Below are 23,961 nucleotides of genomic sequence, written 5' to 3' on the forward strand. Positions count from 1 at the left end.
TGCGTTGCCTTTCAATATTTTTCTACTAAGTGGCATTGACGGTGCTTCCCAAGAGCGGAAAGAGAACGGGGAGCACACTACAGTTTGCCTTCATCAAGAAAGTTAATTTTAAATATATACAATAAATATTTATTATGAATTTCATAAGTTAATCGATTGTTGATGCAGCTTTGCGTAGTTTTCGATAGCTGAACTTATGGCAAATTTAAACAGGGCGTTGTTTTTTGAGCTTATAAATCTAAATTGAGTCGCAATAACGTTAACATTATCTAATAAATAAACAGAGTTGATAGGTCAGGTGAATAATTGAGCAATTCATCATGACTTCAGATTAAATAAAAAACTGATAACAAGTGTTTTAAGCATCAATTTAATGTAATACTATATTAAATGAATCTCCTCCAATTAATTAAGGTAGCACACAAATTTATCCATATTTCCTTTTAAGTCACCTTTAATAGTTTGAAGTAGGTGCTAAGGTAGTAGTTTAATATTTCGGCTCACAATCCAAATTTCCGTAAAGTTCATGAAGAGTATCGCATAGTCGGTAGGATTCGGATTGTATAATAAATGTACTTATAACTAGAATGATGCAAATAATTTTTCGAATCATTTTGATGAAAGAAATTGTTCAACTGAATGTAAATTTTTTTGCGTCGCTTATTTATAGTGACTGCGAAATGTTTTTATCAGCAAATATTTTCCCAATTTCTTAGCTTAGGCGTTTCCCAAAGCGACGGACTCACAGGGAGAAACCCTTGAATATAACCCAAGTGTCATATTTCTCTGAATCATTTGAAGCTTTTCCCATTAAAAACAATCACTATATTTCTGGTATTCAACACTACATTGCAATAAATACAGCTTTCAATCGTTTTTTTTACCTTTTGATATGTCCACATAACTATAAAAATATTATTTATTTATATTATTTAAGTACTATTTACTCTAACGATCTATTTATTTATTTATTTTTTTTATAGGTGATGAATTGATTATTTGCAGTTAATCGGTATTAACAAGTAAGTACGTAGCTTTTACAACTGCATTACACTTAGTCCAGATTTTGATAGTTTCAATAAAAAAAGAAAGATAGATAGCATAGTATTTGCCAGTGCAAAAAATATCTAAAAGAAAATAAAAAGTAACATTTTTAATGCTTTCGTTGACTAAGCAGCTTATGTTCTTAGTTCTTCGTAGACTGTTTAAGACCATACACAAAAACACACACATATATACATATGCACATACAGAGTTACTCGTAGCGTTTAAATTGTATTCGGTGCAGTTTCAGTCATGGTATTTATGTGTATCCCTTTGTCCATTCCATCGTTTAACGAGCAGATGATAAATTCTGTGCATGCGCTAACGAAATTTTTGTTGGTCCCCATAATCTTAATGACGAAACTTAAAAATTTACGTGAGCTGCCTTGAATTATGCGACGGGGCCAGCGAGTGGTTGGAGGATTACCTGTTAACAGCTGCCAATGTTGTGTCCCAATATCCCATCCTATCATGTCCCTGTCCTGGCTTCGCTGGCAGCTTTTTGCATTAAGATACACGGCACATTGAAAATCAGAGAGTGGCGCGGACCACGAATCCTCAAGCTGTAGCTGAAGCTCTTGCCGGAGCCGGAGACGGAGCTAAAGCCAGACAAAAAGCATTGTAAATTGGGGTCGACAGCAGCGGCAACGAAGGCAGCAGCAAACAAAGTGCCAAACAGATTGGCTCTTGGCCGGACAGACAGTTCGGGGTGAGTTGGAGCTGGTGAGATGGTGGTTGACTGGCAAATGCAGCGCTCGGAATTGACGTTTAAGCGGCGAGCATTCGCTTTCCTGCCACCGCTCTATCAACTTGCCACTTGCCACTCGAACTTGCGCCCAGCACGCGCGATTGTCGACACCAACAGCCGTTGGCACGCCCCTTTCCGGAGGAGTCGAAGCAGTCGGAACAGTCGCCATACCCAGCGGCTCTCAATGAGGCAGCCATTGCTGTTTATGTCCTTGCTCGTCTCCCGGTCTGTGTGCTCGTTCGTGCCTAACGAGCTGCACTCTAAAAAAAGAAAGAAATTACCGCAATTGTCAAGTTCCCGACTATGAGATACCTGTTACCTTATTTTAATATATATTACTTTCATCTATGTGTTGTAAACTGCAATAAAATATAAATCACTGCATACTTTTAGGCGCGTGTGTTGCTCTAAAATTTAAAACAGCCATAACTACAATTATATTTGTCTGATCTTAATGCGGCTAAGTACGATGATAAATTAATTTATCAGGAAATGCTCATATAGTCTTGAGCTCTTTTAGTCTTGAGCTCTAGGACAAACCTCTATCCCACACAATATACCCTTTTACTCGAGGAGTAACGGATATAACAAATAGAAGAGAAATACTGAAAAGCGCTTGAGGCGCACAGCTCAGACTGTAGCGATGGCAATGGAATGGATAACCAAGTTGCTGGATGCTTCGTTGATTTCGTTTGATTCCTTGGCCCCGGTGCGCTCCCAGATTCTGCTGATTGTTCCCCTTACTCCCGTTTGCTGTCGACCACGCAGCATGGCCATGATGCTTCTTAGTGCTGGCCACGAATCCTTGAGATGTCCCCTTTTTTTTAGTTGCTGCCCGTGTTGTTTTCCACAGATTGTTGATGTTCGATTTAATTTTAGCGCTGCTGATTTTTGCGTTATTTATTTTATTATAATACCCTTTACATTTAACGGCGCGATAAGGCATATTGACTCTGACATTAATTGCTTGGTCGTGTTTGCCATTGTTGAACCCCAAAGGCAGCCACGGTTATTGCCACTTGAGCACGGCTTTTATTGACGGTCATTAACGTCAACGACAGCGCAGCCAATCGAAGTCAAGACTTTCCATTCCAGATGCTTTCTCTACATTAGTTGTCTCAGTTTTTCACTGACGATGAAAACGTCTCAAGTCAATTAGACAATTAAGAAAACAATTAGTTAGTAATTTTTAATTGTTTTATTGATTTAATATCGCTCATTGCTTCAAAAGACAATTAGCAAAAAGTTTTATTATATATACTTTTAAATATAAATAAAATAAACCTTTTTGGCTATCAATTTTTCTATTGCGGTTCTGTGAGACTTCTGTGACAGTAAGTCCTTTAAGCTAACCCGTCAACAGCAGATATTTCGAAACTACTTAAAGTTGTTGCCACACATAAGCACAACGTTCCATCAAGTTGCATGTGGCAGCACTCGGTGCAATTGACAGTATGCAAAGTCATTTAGTTTATGGTGAAACCACATGAGATAAGTTTCCAACGCTTTAATTACATAACTTGCTTACCTATTAGCCGCACGAGGGTAGTTGCAAATATTATACAACTGAATATGATTATTACAAATTTAATTTCCAAGGTGACAGTTCAAAATGGCGCAGAGATAAAACGAACAACTGCCAAAATTGCTGTCCATGTTTGAGAAGTAGATGAAAAACCACAAAATGGCATTGAATAAATGTCGACAAGAAGCATGCGAACAAGAAGACATGTTATGCACTTCAAAGAGAGCTGCAATTAGCATATTGATTGCAAATTTTTGAAATGGTGAACCCGAGAACGTGATGACATTGCATCTCAAAGAGGATATGAAAGCTGGAAGATGTATTGATGAATTCAAAGTAGATAACAAAATCTGTATCCATGCTTTCTTAAAGCTGTTACTTTAAGTACCACCCTCGAATATGTAAGTAATTCATAATTGAAGCCTAAAAGTAGGCAATGAAAAGTTAAATTAGGCAATTCTAAGACGATTTGATGACTTTAGGCATTGTTTTAATTGAGATTATGTATCTGTGGTGAAATGTATCTGTCTCTGGCAGGTAATGGGTTTAATAAGTATCCTATCATATTAATCTAATTTGAGAGAGTTGGCTATAAGTAAGAGCAACAAGCAAATGGCAAACAGCGAACAATAACATGAATATCAGCTGAGAATTATAGTATTATAGTATGGCATATATGCTTATGTATGTGTCTATGCATATGTATGTGTATTTAGATACAAACGAGTATATTCTTCGATGAGTTTAATTCATTTCTCGCCACATTTGTTGTCAATTGTCGTGTGTTAAACATGGATTTGAAACTGCCTCTGTCTTTTTCTTGGCTTTGTTTCTGTCTTTTCCTTTGTCAGGAGTATCTTAAGCAGTCACATTCAGATTAACATATACACACTCAGGTTAAGCGTACGCACACACTCATGAATATTCATACATAGCGAAACTTGAATTGTATTTGTATTTATATTTGTATTTGCAATTGCTTTTGACTTCGCTTTAGCCTCTGCGTTGACATTGCAAATAGAAACAAGGAGCACTTTCTCCTGATTCTGTATCCTGGAGACACACACGTGCCTAATCAAAATGCTGCATTAAAATAATCTTTATTCGGGTATTTTTAGCTGCCTTTATTTGGCTTGGTAATGATTAACAAAGGCGATTACAGCAGACCGCGGCAACCTTTCGAGGACTTGGACTTCGATTTCTCGCATTCCTCAACAAATAATCTGGCAAATCTGAGCAACTTCCTGGGATTAGCTTCCTCAGAATGCCAACTGCCGACTGTGTGTGTATGTGTGTGTGTGTGTGTGTGTTGTTATGCGTGGGTGTATGAGTATGTCGCATTTAGTAGGGCCTTTACAATTTAACGCACTGCCAAGTTCAAATACACAAAAGCGCCGCCTTCGACTTGGCCTACAAAAACACAAATAGAGCCACGGTCACAGTATGTGGTATAGGGTGGTACAGGGCCCCAGAAAACAACCCAATGCACACGCCTCCGTTAACAATAATTTACGCAACTTTGCGCCTCTTTTGTAAAAAGAAATAACTTACAAAGTCCCAAAACATGCGAATCCAAAGCGCTTGCCGACGGTTTGTCGAGGGGAAGAAAACAAATGCCGGCGGACCTGCAAAATTCATAGTAAAAGACCATTAAATTATCCAGTAGTGAGTGGGAGGAGAGAGAGGCATGGCATGGCATGACTATGCCCCCAAAGGACACGTGAGGAGCCAAAACAATAAACGTTTGTGGCACATTTGTCAAAATGTTGAACCACAATAAGTTGACAGATACTTTAAGAAATCTGCGAAACGCCCTCGAAAAAAGCAATCGCTCAATATTTAATTAAAGTAATTTGATATTTGTATTCCCGCGGCCCTTTTCGTCTACTGCCAAAACATATAGACTAATTTTTTGACATCGCTCTTTAATATTTATGGAAAATCTTGTGCGTGCCGCCACTCGGGGGAATTACTTTATACTGGGGGCAACTTTCTGGGCCAGCTTTAAAGCCGCCAAATGAATGAAGCGAGCAAAGCCCAAGCTAAGCTCTGCTTTCCTCGGTGTTAGGTTGAGGTTTTTCACTTTGTGATTGGTATATAGTCAGCCTGTTCATGTCTATTCACCCATCTAGCCATCTCCCAAATCCCCCTTGACAACAGTTGACTGGTGTCTGCCAAGCCAGCGAACTGAGGACTGCTGCCAGCTTGTAATTTCGTTTTTAACGTCACTGAAATTTTGCATTTATTACATCGAACGCCTTCATTACATTCACACAACTGACAAGTGACGAGCGATTTTAGCGTGGGCGTTTGCACAGTGGTACAAATTGCGCCAAAACTACTGGGGATAAATACCATACGCAGTGTATTTACGATTGGCGGTTTAAGGGCTTAACTGATTAACCGATTGAGCTGCCAACCACAGCACAATTATGGCGCAAACGTTGCCAATTTGCGTTGCCAACTGAATACAAAATAAATTCCATTGTGTTGGATTGCATTACCAACTGCTTTGCTATCATTGAGCGTTATTTGGAGTTGCCAACCGAATACTTAATAATAACAATAGATTACCAGGATAAATATTATATATTTGAATCGCGTTACCAACTGCATTGAAATTAAGACGCATGTTGCCAACTGACGGCAAGATAATTTCCATTTGGTTGCATTGCATTGTCAAATGGTTTACGATTAAAGAGCGTGCTGCCAATCTGCCTTTTATGGAGTTGTCAACTGAACACAAAATAACTACCATAGATCACCAGAATAAATATTATATGTTTGCATTGCGTTACCAATGGCATTTCAATTATGACGCATATGGCCTTCATGCGTTATTTGGAGTTGCCAACTGACTACAAGATAAACACTGTGTAAATGCATTGCGTTACCAACTTTACTACAAGATAAGTTCCCAACCAATACCAGTAACCAAAATAACTTGAATAAATACATGAAGAATGGCATGCGATAGTGTTGGCAAATGTTTAAAGCAAACAAATAATGAAAAATTGTTGGCTTCGCTTTTCTGTTACACAGATATTGACATTTCATAGAATGATGAAAAATTAATTAGTGGAAGATTGCCACTTTTGATAGATAGGAAAAGAAGAGAATACTTCAATCAGAATTAAATATTGTAAATTTTAATTAATGAACAAAGTTGCATATTTAATTATAGTGCTCTGGCCATGGAACTTAAAAATATGTAGATGAGTGTGTGTACTCAGTGCGATTCTCTTGTTTGCCTGTTCACTTCAATTAATTTAAGCATGAAATTGTAATTATCCGATTTTCACCTTTATACTTTTCGATAACTGCATTTAATCAATTATTTACTTGAAGTGAAATCAATGCTTGGGCCCCATTTAACAAACGCCGACCCATTGTGCTTGTGCTGAAGGCCAATGCGGACCCAGAAGAAGAAAACAACAACAACATCGATGAATATTTTCAAGACCCGCCTTCCCTCTGACAACCTGCTCAACACTCTACTCTAGCAAACAGCAAGGAGCATTGCATGAGTCGCTCTGCCTGTCATTTAGTATGTAAATTGAGATAAATCGTTTTTCGTGTCTGCGATACACATAAATACACACACACACACACACACACACACACACAGATACTTGTATATATATTAACATATACATATGCATATACAGCAACCATTTTATATAGCGCGACTTACATATGTAATATAAGGCAATGTATAGGCATTGAAATATATAAGACTGCCGTAAGTTAGTAACACGTCCTTATACTCCTTATACTACAACACCACCAACAGCAACAGCAACAACAACAATGGCAAGCAATATAACGGCAACAACGCTGCGTCGCGTTGCTTCGCGTCGGCGGCTGTCGCTGATGTATGGTGAGTGCGGCATACGGCGCGTATGAGTTATTTCCTGTTCTCAGCCATTTTATTATTAAAAAAAACCAGAAATGGCAGCCAGCGTCAGAGCGAGACAGACTGTTAAAAGAGAGAGCGTGACTTGCTTTGATGTTTGACTGAATGCAACGTCGCGACGGTGGGCGGTGGACCGTGGTTGGTGGGCGTGCCACCCAGAACAACAGCTGCTGTTGCTGTTGCTGTAGTTGCAACTGCAACTGCTGGTGTTGCACGCTACTTGAAGCTTTAAGTGCATAATTGACTTAATTAGCCACCAAAACGACTTTTGGTTTTGCTGTTCGCTGTTCGCTGTTCTCTCCTCGCTGTTCTCTGTTTGCCGTGCAACAGCAAGTGCGCAGTAGCTGGCAGTGGTCGCTGCTCCTTGGAGGCACAACTTCAAGGACTTGACTCATACTTGCTACCACAATACCACTTTTCCATCGGCAAAGTCCCAACTTTCATGAGTACAAACATAGTTGGTTGTTGGAGGTGCTCTGGCTGCCAAACTGATTAATCGCCAAACGCTTTGTAAGCACTTTGCGCACGCCGAACCCCAGCGACCCCATTTGACAGCCCCTCATGAACCCATCGACCGACCCCGGCGACCAGCGCCCTCTCACACAAATCACGAAACCTACACGAGCTCTTGTAATGCGCTTATAAATTTTGTCTGCACAAATTCATTTGCTCGCTGTACACACCCCCCAACGTCCTGTTTTTCTCTTCTCTTTTTTCCCCTTGCTCTACACTCTGCTACTGTCCTCTTTCAGTCAACGCGTCCTGATGATGGCTCCATTTCGGGTCCCTCGCGTAAAAGCTATCGATTATTTATATAGTGTTCGTAAATGCAACAAATGCAAAATTTGGAAATACTCGTTTCCCACTTTCCATTTTAGGCATGAAAGTGCCACGTGCCGCACAGTGACTATATGTTTAGATGATGGCTATCAAAGCCCATTCTCAAAAAATGTTTTGTTTAATGTTTTTGTAAATTTTTAATACCGTTCCATGCATTATAAATAGATTAATGTAAATCGATTTATTACAGTACTTTGATAAGCATTACACTTTAATATATAAAATGGTATTAAAACATGGGTATTTTGCCTGACAGCTCGTGAGGAGAATTGATTAGGATAAATATAATCTAACCTTAATTAAAAATGGATGTAAAGTTCAACTAACGAATCTTTAGAGTTTCCCTTTTCTTCTCCAATTGAAATACAAAGACAATTTATTGCACAGAAATAAATTTAAACAAATTAAATAAAAATAAATATATAAGAAACAAAAAACATAAAAAGAAAAAATAATATAGATTTTATAACTTGAAAAAATAATGTGGAGTAGATTTATTAATTATATTTTTACTTTGTGACTAATGCATAACTTTATAAGGGAATCCTTCTGGCGCTAGTGAATAAATAAATATTAAATAACAAACAACGAAGTTTTTCAAAGAACCAGGTCCTTTTAAATTTGTTATATAGTATTATTCAAATTAAAGTCGAAAGCAAATTGAAGCCTTTTCACTTGTTGACTGAACAGGAAAATATTTTGGCTTCACTGTGCGGCTTGGTAATCCTGTTTCAGTTAAAGTTATATGTGTGAACCAATTTACTTTTCATAGCGGTGTTTGTGTGTAGGATACTCCGGGTATGATGCTGGTTTCCATTACACGTATTCACACGTATTTACACCTCCGACTCCTGTTGCAACGCACACAAATACACACACATACATACACACACAGCTAGGCAGATACTCGTTTAGAAGGCTTTATGTATGCATACGATAGGAGTCTATATATATTTTTCTTGTTTATGTAACGGGAATATGTGGGTCGGTAATTGCTTTACAAAGAAATAGAGCATAACAAATTTCACGTGTGCGCCTAGTTCGCTTTTCAGGCTTGAGCCGCTTTACGGCCGCTTAACGCGCCGCACGCGGTAAGAAGCGGACCGAAATGAACGCGGCGTTAAAACTGGCCAAAATGGAAAAGCCAAATGAAAATGTAGACCCAATGCCTACAGTTGTTAGCGTGTTTGTGTTTGTGTGTGTGTGTGGCGCTTAATCGAAGTTTCACTTAGCAAATCAACAAAGTTGTTGTCAGTTGTTGTTGTTGTTAGTAGTTGTTGTTGTTATTGTATTTACCTAGGCATGATTAGCATTCCAGCCAAAGCCAAAGCCACAAACGAGCAACGACACAACAAATCGCAAAGTGAATTAACATGCCAGAGTCCCAAACAAGCCACCCAAAAACTGGGAACAGCACTTGCCACCCGCTATTTGCCACTTGCCACTTGTCGTTTTCCGCTTTTCGCTTTCCGCTTTTCGCTTTCCGCTTGTGGTGGTGCGACATGTTCAACTTTTAATTCAACATTTGCCATTGCCATTGACGTCAGAATCAGTGGCGTCCAATGGCAAATGGTAGCAGAGTTTAGGGTTGGGGTTGGGGAATTGGGCACATTATCTTGCGCTGCCAGCACTGCAGGAGGCGGTGGCGGGAGCGGGGACTCTGCCTAATTGGCCAACGGCAGCACAAAATTATAATTTGCATTTATAATTTTATTGACAATAAAAAGTATTTAATTTTGGTTCAAGCGAACGTACCCCAAAATCAGCTTGCCTCATGCTAGCCGTGGGGCAGACAACAACAGCAAGTCAACGCTTTAACTAATATTTGGACCAGCAGCAGCAGCAGCATCAACAATGACAAAAATACTGTGCCAGAAGTTGTCATGAAAAGTTAACAACTAAAAAAATTAAGAAAAAAAGTAAAGTGAAAACTGCATATTTCGACAGCTTTTCAGGCACTTGCTGACGAGCGACAAAATGGACAATGGCTGAGTGGAAGCCGAGTGGACAGTAGGAAACTGAAAGGCTAGCGGAAAACTGGAAAATCCTCTTAATAATTCATAAAACTTTAGAAAACTACTTAACTCTTAAACTACTAACTGAATCAAACTAAACTAAAGCAACTGGCACTCTGTTGATGCTATTGGTCCTGGCCATAGATGCGCCGCCCTCCAGAGTTGTTCCTCTTCACACCCTCACACATATACAATGGCGGCCAAGTTGCCTGTTGGCCAACTGGACGAGCTGCTGTTTCAGTTATACTCATAGCTACAGTAACAGCAACATCTTCAGCTTTTTAGCTTGAGCTTTAACTTCAGCTACAGCTACAGCTTCATCTTCAGCTTCAGCTGTTGAAAATGCTTGCCGCTGGCAACGAGTTTACTTTTGCAAGTTTGTCACCGAACCGAAACTGAGGCTTGGCTGAAAGGATGTGAAGGCAGGCAACACTAGCCTGGGTAGTTGCTCATCATATTTACAGCTTTGTTAAGTTATTTTGCTGTGCCATAAAAGCGTTGCATGAAAAATGCACGACTGGGATTTTTGTATACTCCTTGTATATCTCCTCCCCTCTGCACCAACAACTCTCTTGCATTCTGACAAATTTGAGATTGCGTATTTATAAGCTAATTTCGTGCGATAAAATATATTACAAAAGTTCTAGTTGGTCTCCGCTGAGAACATCAACTTTTGAGCCTTTCAATTCTTCGAAATGCTTGTTCTTATGAGTGTATAAAAGTACATGTTCTTCCCCATCCTGACAGCCCTGGGAGACTGCTGTTGCTGTTGCCTTTATAATTGACAACATGAAAAGTCTTCTTGGTTATTTGCAGTTTTTGTTTTGTTTTTTTTTTTTTAGACATTTAACGCTGTTCCTTTGCTAAAAGTTTCTGTACCAAAATTTGGAAACTACTTTGCTAAAACTCTATAAACAGAATTTCAAATGAATGGCGTTTGAGGATTGCTCATCCCGTCAATTCCTCCTCCTTCTGTGCTTCCTCTTGCCGCTGCCTTTCATTCAGAATGCTCATCTAATTGGGTCAGCCTCGGTTGGTCATTGACCATTGCAGTTGACTACAAGTAAGCCTTAATTAGCTGAAGTCAACGAAGAACACAAATCCAAAGAATTCTCTAGCCACATTCCGAATCCGCGTCAGCTACTTTAACCGAGAGCTGTCAATTAATAATAAATTCCTTCTCGGTTGCTACCAGTAATTTTTGTACTTCTTAACTGGCATTCAAACTATTCTAACTCGATTCAAATTTGTTTACAAAAAATTAAATAATTATTAATGTGGATGCACATACTGAGACTCTGTAAAATATCAAAATCAGATCAATAAATCCAAGACACAAAAGTTTAAATCTTTTGGGAAATTGATTCGGATTTTGTAGTAAAAATGCCAAAAAAGCAAACTGCATTAAATTTATGTTAGCATGAAATTCCATCTCCAAGCCTAATTTCTATTTTATATTTCTATCACCTTGCATAAAAACATAGAGATAAACAGAGAGTAAGAAAACTAATTTAATCAATAAAAGGTAAATAGATAATCTTTGTGATTATTAATTTAATGTGTGCGTGTGTGTTTACTTTTTAACTAATGATTGAGGCGTATACGTAATGTAAAATGACACTTAGTTTAGCGATTCGTGATATTAAAATGAGCGACCTTTGTGCTCGTATTAAAAGCTTTCATTTTAATGACACATTTAATTAACTGAAAATCAACCCTTGCAGCATAATTATTTGACACATTAAACCGTTTTGTGACTCATCTGATGCGAATTAATGCGCAGTCAGACACAAAAAGGAACAAAACGAAAAGGTGAGTGGGCAATGAACATAAAAAAGATTCGACATTTGAAACGAGAGATTTTTGCATGCTGCGAATGATTTGCCAGATGTTATACCGCCCACTCCTCCACTCGTTTCAGACACAATTCCCAATGCCCCGTGGACATATTAGAGAGTCATAAAAAGAAAAGAACAAATAAAAGTTAAATAACAAAATGTTTGAAAAGTTTTTTAGAATCTTCTTCCATTGTCACAGACAGTCCGATGAGAATTGTTATCTCGAGTTGACGTTGATGTTGTTTCTGGTAAGATTCGAGTTAATTTCCAAATCGGCAAATGAATCAAATTGAAGCAGGACTATTATCTTGACCTGGACTGTGGATGCCGTCTGTGTTTAATTTGTTGCCATTTCTTTTAATATGCAGCACTTAAAAGCCGCTTAATATTCTTCCGCATTGCTTTGGCCGCATTCAGAGGCTGCACCACAGTCCACTGTGGTTTGGGTTATGGACCAAAATGTATTCACGTATAGTCTCCCGACGTCTCTCTGTCTCCTAAGGAAATGCAACTAATTTTGGGGTAGTCAGCATACAAAATTTGCACACAACAGCAGCAGCTGCTCCTGCTGCTCCTTCCAGTGTTGCCACAGTTGTTGTTGAAAGTGGCAGAGGAGAAGCGAGATCCTGTGGGCTTGGCCACGTCAAGTAAATGAATATATGAGTATGCCATACGAATAACTGCAGTTCCTCAAAACCAAGTCAACATCCTTTTTGGTTAGCAGCAAACGGAGGCTGCATTATTATTATTGTTGTAGCCGCTGTTGTTGTTGCTGTTGCTGTTGTTGCTGCAGCTGCTGCTGTTTGCTTAACACAATTCCACTTTACTCAATGGCCGCTGCAGTGCAGCCCATAACGCACACATACATATACCCGTACAGACACACACTTATACTCGTACATATGCAGATGAATGAATGAAATATGCAATTTCGAGGTGTGCCAGAAAAATAACTTTAAACTTAATTATGTCATAAGATTTTCTTTAATAAAACGCAATTTCTATAAAAAAATTGTTTCTTATTTATATTTTATTTATTCTGAATTGCATAGACAAAAAATACCTTTATTTAATTATGGCAAATACCTGTAAGATACCCAACAAAAAATACGAATTTCCTTTATTGAAGAGTGTTTAATACATTAAGTATGTCACATTTTCAACTTGTTGATGAAATCGACTCTTTCATCAATAAAAACGTTTTAAATTTCACTTTTAAATTAAAATGTAACCCAATATCTTACCCAATATAAATTTATAAAATTTATTTACTTATTTAATAAAATCTTGTTAATATGTTCTGTGCTTCAATAATGTATTTTTTTTTTAATTAAGTTCTTTTTTAAGTACAACTCTTTGATCATTGAATTTGTTTAAATTTTTCTCGTTTATTTTTGTTTTAAGTAAAGTCCACACAGTTTGTTGTATGTTTTATTTAAATTTACATAAATAATTAAATTTTTTAATGAATTAAGTTATATTCAGTCTTTTTGAATAAGATCGGATAAATGTGGGTTAATTTTAAATAGAATATTTTCAATTTGCTCACTTTGTCAATAAAATCAGTAATCAATTCCAATTCGTGAGTTTATTTAATGAAGACAGTTTTATTGTCTTAAGAATTCTGACACCATTCTCGTTATTTACTAGCTTAAATCAAGAAACTTTGATTTAACACCTCGCTACAACACTTGTATATATGAGTGTGTGCACAGTGTTGTAATAGATCGCTAGCCGCTTCCTTTTTGGCCAAGCTCTTATCTGTGTGGAGCAAAGCACAGACGCTCCAGGCGGTGTTAGCCTTAGCCTGGCCTTAGTTCTGGCCGGCTGCGTTGTCATTGTGGCATTTCTTCTTCGTCTTATTCTTCAGTCTTCAGTCGATGTTGCATCTACCACTTCCTGTTGCGGCAGTTCACATTGTGTTGCACGTTTGTTTGTATTGTAATTGTCTGTCGTGTGACAAAATATGTATGCACAAACAACCGCCTGTCTCCCTATCTGTCTGTGGGTTTTTGTGTGTGTATGTGTGTGTGTGTGTGTGTGGGTTTGAGTGTGCGTGTGTCTACAATCGTTGTGTTTATTGTTGCTTGCTCCTTGCTGCTGCACTTTCTTGTTATACCCTGTGCCGAGGGTATAAAAATTTCGTACAATGTATGTAACACGCTAAAGTAACTGTGATAGACCCCAAAAAATATATATGTTCTTGAACAGTATTAAAAGCCGAGTCGATATAGTTATATACACATTTTATATTACAGAGATGGTAAGAGCTAGAGGCACCAAGTTTAGTATGTGCACAGATGTAAAAGATCATTATTATTATGTAATGGGGAAAATTGCACCTGCGACCTATAAAATCTATTGTACCTCTTCTGAGCTTAGTCCTCTTCCATCAGCCCTATCCGTATCCTATACGTATTCGAGGAGTTTGATAGGCTTGAGGTCTGCTATGTCTCCTAACTGGATCACATGTTTCCCTAGGAAAGATCATGCTAAAATTCAAGTTTAAAATTCTAGATTTTAGCATGTGTTTCTTAAGAATGTATTTAGTATATAATTGTTAAATTATGCCAACATGAGTATAAAAGGAAGCTCAAAATATTTGATCTAACTAGATAAGATTTTGTAGAACCCCGGTAGTCAAAAAATTTGTGAAATATTTCTTGAATCGAATATTTTTTGGCTTTTTTTACAAAAATCCCAAATTGTATTGATTGGATGGGATTGAATTTATTCCGGACACCCGAATTTATTTTTCTGAGTAGATTTTTTATACGTTGATAAAAAAAAGTTAGTCTCAATGCATTGTAATAAGACAAAATACTTATTAAAATCTTTCGTCTACAAATTAAGAGTTATTTCGTTTAAGCTTAAAAGTATAATATGTTTGAGAATATTCTTGATTAAATAAACTTATCTTTTATAAGGTATTTAACTGTCGACCCTTGACTGTAGATTTCTTACCTTCTGTTGCTGCCACAGTTTCTGCTGGTGCTCATCTTTCTGTTTGCTGGTTGTTGTGTATTTTTGTGGTTGCACACAAATATACTGTTGCCTGGCTGCCAGTGGCTGTACATACAAATGCTGCCACATGACTCCCCAAATTGTTCCATGTCGCTGAGGTCATGTCCATGTTGCTGGCATCGCCGTTGACGTCGATGATTTCTGTTGCAGCAGCAGCAGTAGCAGCAGCAGTAGCAGCAGCAGTAGCAGCAGCAGAAGCTGCAGACGGTGACGACAACGGCAACGGCAACGGCGATGTCAACTCAAATGGCTTTCAGTTGTTTCAGCTGCCAAGTGCAGCGCGGCAGGCGCAGCTGCGGCAGCAACAACTCGAAACGGAATTGCAGCTAGCCAAGAGGACGACGATGGCAAACAATTGTAAGCTCTGACAGTTAACAGCAACAGCAACAGCAACAACAACGACAACAACAACTACAATGACAGGGTTAAGCGTCTTGCTGGTTCCCTGCTTGAGTCCTGTGCCTGTCCGGACCTGTCCTGTCCTGTCCTGACCTGGCCTGGCCTCCAAAGGCGAATGTCCTGTTACTGTTGCTGTTGTTGCTCTTCTGGTCTTTTTTCAGAATCTCTCACGTACAGCGCGCTCTTTGCTGACAGATAATTGCATTGCCCATTGTACATGTGTGTGTGTGTGTGTGTGTGAGTGTGTGTGTGTTTATGAAACCATTTCCATTTCCGCACAGCAATAAAATTCCAACACGGTCACTAATCTGCGCCTGAGACGGCCAAAGTGTCATTAATTTTATTTTTCTGTGACATTTTCCGATTATATGCGGATTTGCTGCCTGCCAACTTGCTCCTTCATTGCCGGCTGCTCCCCTTTGGTTCCTTTGGTCCCATCCACTGTTGCTGCTGCTGTTTATGCACAAGTTTTGCAGTTTACACTTGGCTTGTTGTCCTTGAAAGATTGCCGTTGCCTTAACAAGCAAAACAAATAGGCGACTCGACAACAGGCGATAAGAGCTGCCAGCTTGTTCCACTTTTTCATCATCTTTTTGTTGTAATTTGTTGTATTTTTTGTTGTTGTTGTTTGCCTTTTCGTTAATGTTTGCTCAATTTAAAAAGTTTTCTATCGCCATTTGCATTTGCACGCACATTCGCACGTGCTTGGTTGCAACAAAACAGCAACAACAACAAGAACATTAACAATATAGGCAGCTGGGCGGCGCCGACAGCCAGCAGAGGCGACACTAACGGAGACGCTGCCAAGTGGCAACAACAACGGCAAAGCATTTGCATACGCACCGTGGTACAAAGTGAACGACGTCAATGAAAACTTTCCAATACATATTTTTTTGCTCTTGTTTTCCTGTGTTTTTTGTTGTGAAAAAGTTTGTTTAGTTTTTGTTTTCATGTATTTCATTATTTTTTTTTTCAATTTTAATTTGGTAATGCAGCGTAGACTCTAATTGTTAGTCCTTGAACAAAGAATTGTTCATTTTTCCGCCTCTTCTTGTGTCCGGCAAACTTTTGTTTTTAAAGCACGCAATTTGATTACGTTCGCAAATGAGTTGGGCGTGGTAAGTTCAACTTAGAGCAGCCACAACGGAAATTGTTTCTCAAAGTGACTGAAAATTAACACTTTTCAAAATTAATGAGAAAAACTTAACTTTTCATATGACAGACATTAGACAATAGTGCCACAAATCAAAATATCAAAATCATCTCAAAACACAACTAACTGTTTTACTTTATTATGATAGATTGTATAAATCAGATCAGATGGTTGATATGTATATGATAAACAAGTGAAGCAAGAAAACTCAAAAACTACACATTTGAATTTGTAACAAAGCACTACTGTGAAAAAAATGTGTGGAATATCTAGCAGAAAATGATCAAATAGTAAAAATAATAATATTACATATTTAATAAAAAATTAATTATTATTAAAAATTATTATATATTTAATAAAAAAACTTAAGGAAAACAAACTAATATTTATAGTTAAAAAATCTGGGGTGCTCAAGAATCATTAAATGATCCAAAATTTGTTGCATGGATTGGAGAAAACCCCAATGAGATCAATTGATATTAGCAATAGTTATTAGTACAAGTATTATTATTAGTAATTAATATCGCATAGAAAAGGAAAAGGGAGCATTTCAAGGATGATTTCATTAACTATAGTGGTGATGTGAAAATATGGAAAATAAAAGTTAAAAACACGGCAATAAAAGGTTTCAAAGCCGATTTTTCTTCACAATTTTGAAACTTGTGGCCTTTGTTAAGGCTTTTATTAAAATCAACTGGAAATTGTCTATTGAATTTTATATTGCGATGGTAAAGCAAATATTGTCCGTGGCCTGTAAATAACAACAACTGCATAATTGAATATTCTTAGAGCAAAAAGATTAAATGCAACAGAGTGAGAGCAAATACATTTTGAGCGCGTTCTTCTTGTATTACAAATTATAATTATATGCTTTCATATAATTTCAACTCGAGTTGTTCTCAATTCCATTTTTGTAGAGTATTAAATTTGTGAACTGATGCGATGACTCCAAAATAGATGATTGAATAACCCAAAAACTCAGTTGATTGGCATTTATTGACAAAAAAACAAAAATGATGATGAAATTATTTGAATCTCTACAAAATGGCAATTGTTTTCATTTTCCAAGGAACTGTCATTATCAGACAAACCTAAGTATTTTGTAACGAAGAAAGGTATAAATACAACTCATTGTCATTTTGTACTCGTTTATTGTATTTATTCATGCGTGTCTTTTGCCAAAATCAAGTTGACAAATAGCTTGAGATATTGAATATGAGTACAAAAATGTACAATTAATTGTAGAATATGCTTGGCATACCATAATCTCAATTCCTAATTAATTAAGTTACTTATACGCCCCATTGGCTGTCTTTCAAGTTCTCAAAAGGCAGACAACAACAGCATTAAATTGAAACTTAAATAGAAACAATTATTATTGTTGTTAGATATTTAAGTTACAGACCTACTAAGATACATATAAAAAATAACAATTTTTTTAGACCTCTATTATTCTCGCATCTGTAAATTATTAATTTCCTAATTGAGTTCAAGCTCTTTTCGCCGATATTTATTTATATATATATATGTGTTTATGAAACCATTTCCATTTCCGCACAGCAATAAAATTCCAACACGGTCACTAATCTGCGCCTGAGACGGCCAAAGTGTCATTAATTTTATTTTTCTGTGACATTTTCCGATTATATGCGGATTTGCTGCCTGCCAACTTGCTCCTTCATTGCCGGCTGCTCCCCTTTGGTTCCTTTGGTCCCATCCACTGTTGCTGCTGCTGTTTATGCACAAGTTTTGCAGTTTACACTTGGCTTGTTGTCCTTGAAAGATTGCCGTTGCCTTAACAAGCAAAACAAATAGGCGACTCGACAACAGGCGATAAGAGCTGCCAGCTTGTTCCACTTTTTCATCATCTTTTTGTTGTAATTTGTTGTATTTTTTGTTGTTGTTGTTTGCCTTTTCGTTAATGTTTGCTCAATTTAAAAAGTTTTCTATCGCCATTTGCATTTGCACGCACATTCGCACGTGCTTGGTTGCAACAAAAACAGCAACAACAACAAGAACATTAACAATATAGGCAGCTGGGCGGCGCCGACAGCCAGCAGAGGCGACACTAACGGAGACGCTGCCAAGTGGCAACAACAACGGCAAAGCATTTGCATACGCACCGTGGTACAAAGTGAACGACGTCAATGAAAACTTTCCAATACATATTTTTTTGCTCTTGTTTTCCTGTGTTTTTTGTTGTGAAAAAGTTTGTTTAGTTTTTGTTTTCATGTATTTCATTATTTTTTTTTTCAATTTTAATTTGGTAATGCAGCGTAGACTCTAATTGTTAGTCCTTGAACAAAGAATTGTTCATTTTTCCGCCTCTTCTTGTGTCCGGCAAACTTTTGTTTTTAAAGCACGCAATTTGATTACGTTCGCAAATGAGTTGGGCGTGGTAAGTTCAACTTAGAGCAGCCACAACGGAAATTGTTTCTCAAAGTGACTGAAAATTAACACTTTTCAAAATTAATGAGAAAAACTTAACTTTTCATATGACAGACATTAGACAATAGTGCCACAAATCAAAATATCAAAATCATCTCAAAACACAACTAACTGTTTTACTTTATTATGATAGATTGTATAAATCAGATCAGATGGTTGATATGTATATGATAAACAAGTGAAGCAAGAAAACTCAAAAACTACACATTTGAATTTGTAACAAAGCACTACTGTGAAAAAAATGTGTGGAATATCTAGCAGAAAATGATCAAATAGTAAAAATAATAATATTACATATTTAATAAAAAATTAATTATTATTAAAAATTATTATATATTTAATAAAAAACTTAAGGAAAACAAACTAATATTTATAGTTAAAAAATCTGGGGTGCTCAAGAATCATTAAATGATCCAAAATTTGTTGCATGGATTGGAGAAAACCCCAATGAGATCAATTGATATTAGCAATAGTTATTAGTACAAGTATTATTATTAGTAATTAATATCGCATAGAAAAGGAAAAGGGAGCATTTCAAGGATGATTTCATTAACTATAGTGGTGATGTGAAAATATGGAAAATAAAAGTTAAAAACACGGCAATAAAAGGTTTCAAAGCCGATTTTTCTTCACAATTTTGAAACTTGTGGCCTTTGTTAAGGCTTTTATTAAAATCAACTGGAAATTGTCTATTGAATTTTATATTGCGATGGTAAAGCAAATATTGTCCGTGGCCTGTAAATAACAACAACTGCATAATTGAATATTCTTAGAGCAAAAAGATTAAATGCAACAGAGTGAGAGCAAATACATTTTGAGCGCGTTCTTCTTGTATTACAAATTATAATTATATGCTTTCATATAATTTCAACTCGAGTTGTTCTCAATTCCATTTTTGTAGAGTATTAAATTTGTGAACTGATGCGATGACTCCAAAAATAGATGATTGAATAACCCAAAAAACTCAGTTGATTGGCATTTATTGACAAAAAAACAAAAATGATGATGAAATTATTTGAATCTCTACAAAATGGCAATTGTTTTCATTTTCCAAGGAACTGTCATTATCAGACAAACCTAAGTATTTTGTAACGAAGAAAGGTATAAATACAACTCATTGTCATTTTGTACTCGTTTATTGTATTTATTCATGCGTGTCTTTTGCCAAAATCAAGTTGACAAATAGCTTGAGATATTGAATATGAGTACAAAAATGTACAATTAATTGTAGAATATGCTTGGCATACCATAATCTCAATTCCTAATTAATTAAGTTACTTATACGCCCCATTGGCTGTCTTTCAAGTTCTCAAAAGGCAGACAACAACAGCATTAAATTGAAACTTAAATAGAAACAATTATTATTGTTGTTAGATATTTAAGTTACAGACCTACTAAGATACATATAAAAAATAACAATTTTTTTTAGACCTCTATTATTCTCGCATCTGTAAATTATTAATTTCCTAATTGAGTTCAAGCTCTTTTCGCCGATATTTATTTATATATATATATATTATATATTTATTAATGTATAAAACTATAAATAGTAAATATTGTTTATATTTAATGTTAAAATTTTAGTTTTATCTATTTTATGTTAATCAATTAACATTAGTTGTTCAACATTTATTCTCTTTCTGTTGCTGTTTACTTTTTACTTGGCTTTAAAGGTATTTGCAGGATATCTTACACGTCCAGCTTACCCACCTGCATTACGCTTGCTTGTTTTCAAATAAATTTATTTAACAGCTGTCTGAATTAAGCTCAACTTAATTACTTTGCACACTGAGAGGGTTGAACGTGCCACGTGGCACAAGGCACAAAGAGATCCAATTACGTTTAGAATCAATGCCATTTGAAGGGTCAATTGCTTACTGTTAACTGATTTTGTTTGGCCAGCTTTGGCACAATTTAGAAATGCCATGGATTTTATCTATTGCGAGTATACCTATATTGAAAATGCAACAGTATCGACGCCTGCAACTGGCAATTCCAATCTAAATACTTATAATCGTAATATGACGGCCATTGTACTCATTATTTGGAACTATATTTCTATCTCTATCTCCATCCGCATCTGTATGTGGTTGAAACATCAGTTAATTGATTTGGTTTATGACATGCGGCTGCAGTATTTTCTCTATCAAAGTGTGAGAGAGTGAGTGAGATGGCAGAGATGCTATCATAATATTTTTTTAATATTCTGCAACGGTTTTATTTTGGCAATTGGCCATCAAATTAGCCCACTGTGCCACATTTATGAATATATCAACGAGCCTGTGAGTGTCTGCTGCCTCTGCGGATCTCTTCAAGTGAGTGTGTGACTGTATGAGTATATGAGTGTATGAGTTTGTGTGTGTGTGTGTTAGTGTATGACTATGAGTGTGCTCATAAAGCAGCACAAATAAAACTGTCGACGATTGTAAGGCACAACTCACACACACTGTGGCATGTGGTAGCCACAATAGTTTTTTGGGGAGAGGGAGTGTAAAAAATCAGTTGAATTGCCAGCAAGAAGACTGCGAAGAGATGATAGAGAACGAGACATAGAGCAGGAGGCAAGAGGCAAGAGGAGTCGATGCAATTGCGCTGTGCCAACTGCTGCACTGGCACAGGAAATATTATCCGCATTGCCAAAGCATCTTAGCCAAGTCAGAGTGAAAAGCACACACAGAGAGAGAGAGAAAACAGGAGAGACAGTGACAGAGAAAGGCAGAGAGAATGGCAGAGGCAGGACAAAGCATAAAAGCGGCCAAGTGAATTTCTCAAATACAAATTCAAATGGCAAATTGACAAATGAACCTTCAGAGCATTTTACGTTTTCATTGTAAGCATATTCGTGTCTCTCTTCCACTCTCTCTCTCTCTCCCTCTCTCTCTCTCACACTTGCTGTGTGTATAGGTAATTCAGGCGTTCGCAGTTTTTGCTTTTGCAGCATTGGGCAAATTTCGCATTTGCCTCATTTTCAAGCTCCTTTACTTTGAAGCGCAAACAAAAAAAGAGGAAAAAAATAAATAACTAAGGGGAAAAAAATAGGGAACCATTCGACAGGCTTTTGATGCTGATTTTGTAAAGATGCCTTTGACTGCCACTGAGTGAGGGGTTTTAAGGAATAAGGGGATGGGAGGTGCACCTCATTGTTGTGTTGTGCTGTTGTTCTGTGGCACAAGTGGCATGACTTAGTCCATTGGCCCTGCTCCACTCTCCCACTCTCCCACACTCCCAATACCCTCTTTACTGACAAGATGAACAACAAATTACAAATTGTAGTTGATGGGTGATTTTAAAGCTACCTCTATAGGCCGATTCCATTGACCATTGTTTGGCCTGCCATTCTCTGGCCGAGACTCTGTAAATAGAGATTACCAATAAGCCAACTACAATTACAATCACAACAACAAGAACAACAACAAAAAACAGCAACTACACAATGCGCATTGTTCCTGAAAATGATTCTCTGTACCTCGAATTCTTGTATACTTAAGTTAAAGAATTTAACAGCTGTAGAAACTTTGGTTGGAAGGATAAACTTTTGAAAAGCTGAATCCCATGTCGATTGGTGCTAACCAATTTAGCCTTTTTTTGCGTTTCAATTGCATCTAGATTTTATTGAGTTAAATTAAATATATAACTCTACAATACGAGGCAGCTAATTAATTGCAAATAATTAAACAGATTCTGTGCAAGCTTCCACAAGCTGAAGCCAAGTTTTGAACTCATATTGTTTTTTCAAAACTGATTTTAAAACATTTAAATGTTTAAAATAAAAAAAACATGTTTTTAAATATGCTCAAGTTAGTTAATTTATTGTTTTTTAACATTCGGATAGGATATATAACATTTGTTTTTCAATATTTTGGAGAAGATTCGAGAATAATATATAATATTTTCCGAATTGTTTTCCCATTTTCCTTTATTTTTTTCAAGTCATTAAAATTATTATTAAAAAAGATAAGATAGTAAGTAGAATATTTAATGTTTTAGAACTAAAATAATCTGGCCTATTCCGGTTTTTATTGATTAACTATAACTATTGTTTAACTATAGCATTTCAAAAGATTTTAAAAATGTATTTATTTATCAAGAACTTAATAATAAACAAAAGAAATCTATTATATTTTTATTTATTGTTTTCCTACTTTGAATTATTTTTTTTCAAGTCATTAAGATTATTTTTTAAATATATGAGACAGTAAGTAGAGTATGTAAAGGTTCGGAATCAGTATTGTCTGGCATATTCCGGTATTCACTGATTAACTATTTAATAAAATAAAAAAAAAAAAAAATTAAAATCGTAGCTTTATGCAAGTCTAAAACATGTTTTATAAATACATTTTAATATATACCAACCTCCATCGGGTGGGGATATTTTCAAAAGTTAATCTATTAATCTTAGTTTACGATTTTAAATCAATAACAATATTAAGTTGTTATTTTTACATGCATACGAATATAACTAATTCTAGCCTTTTTTTGTCTTGCATAACTAGCTATTTATTTGCTACTCAACACTGGATGGAAGTGACTGAGCGGGATTCAAGTGCTAAGGAGTGGGCGAATGTAAAAGGGGAAACGGCATAAGAAGAAAAATCAATAGGAATCTGTCGTAGTTGTAGTCAAAGTTGAGTGCAACGGAAAATTTTGCTTTGTGCCAAAAGTAGCCAAAGTGCCGAGTAATGTGTAATGGAGCCCTTTTTGCCAGGGACGGCAACATGATGTGAAACATGGCAATCGAATCAGCCAAAGCCATTTAGAGTCATCAATTGGCGGGGTCGCGACCAGGCCAACACTGGCAAGGGCAAGACACAGCGGGAGAAATGCACAGCATGACAGCAAACTGGAGAAGCAACAGGAGGAGAAGCAGTGGGAGGAGCGGTGAGAGGAGCATCCGGTTGCCAGGTAAGTTTGTACTAGGTGCCATATAAAAACAAAAGGTTGGCCCAAATGTCGTCAATCATTACTCTTCTTTTTATTTCCATTTTGTATATTTATTCGCTGTGGATTTCTT

General features: G+C 36.7%; 1 long non-coding RNA gene across 1 annotated transcript; it reads left to right on the top strand.

Annotated features, from left to right (window-relative positions):
- Positions 1 to 981: 981 nt before the first annotated feature.
- On the top strand, positions 982 to 23,637 carry LOC117790561. Its single transcript, XR_004617989.1, has 2 exons — positions 982 to 1,022; positions 23,444 to 23,637. It is a non-coding gene; the product is annotated as an uncharacterized LOC117790561 (long non-coding RNA).
- Positions 23,638 to 23,961: the final 324 nt, after the last annotated feature.

The sequence above is a fragment of the Drosophila innubila genome (assembly GCF_004354385.1).
Source record: "Drosophila innubila isolate TH190305 chromosome 3R unlocalized genomic scaffold, UK_Dinn_1.0 2_E_3R, whole genome shotgun sequence".
Classification (NCBI taxonomy): domain Eukaryota; kingdom Metazoa; phylum Arthropoda; class Insecta; order Diptera; family Drosophilidae; genus Drosophila; species Drosophila innubila.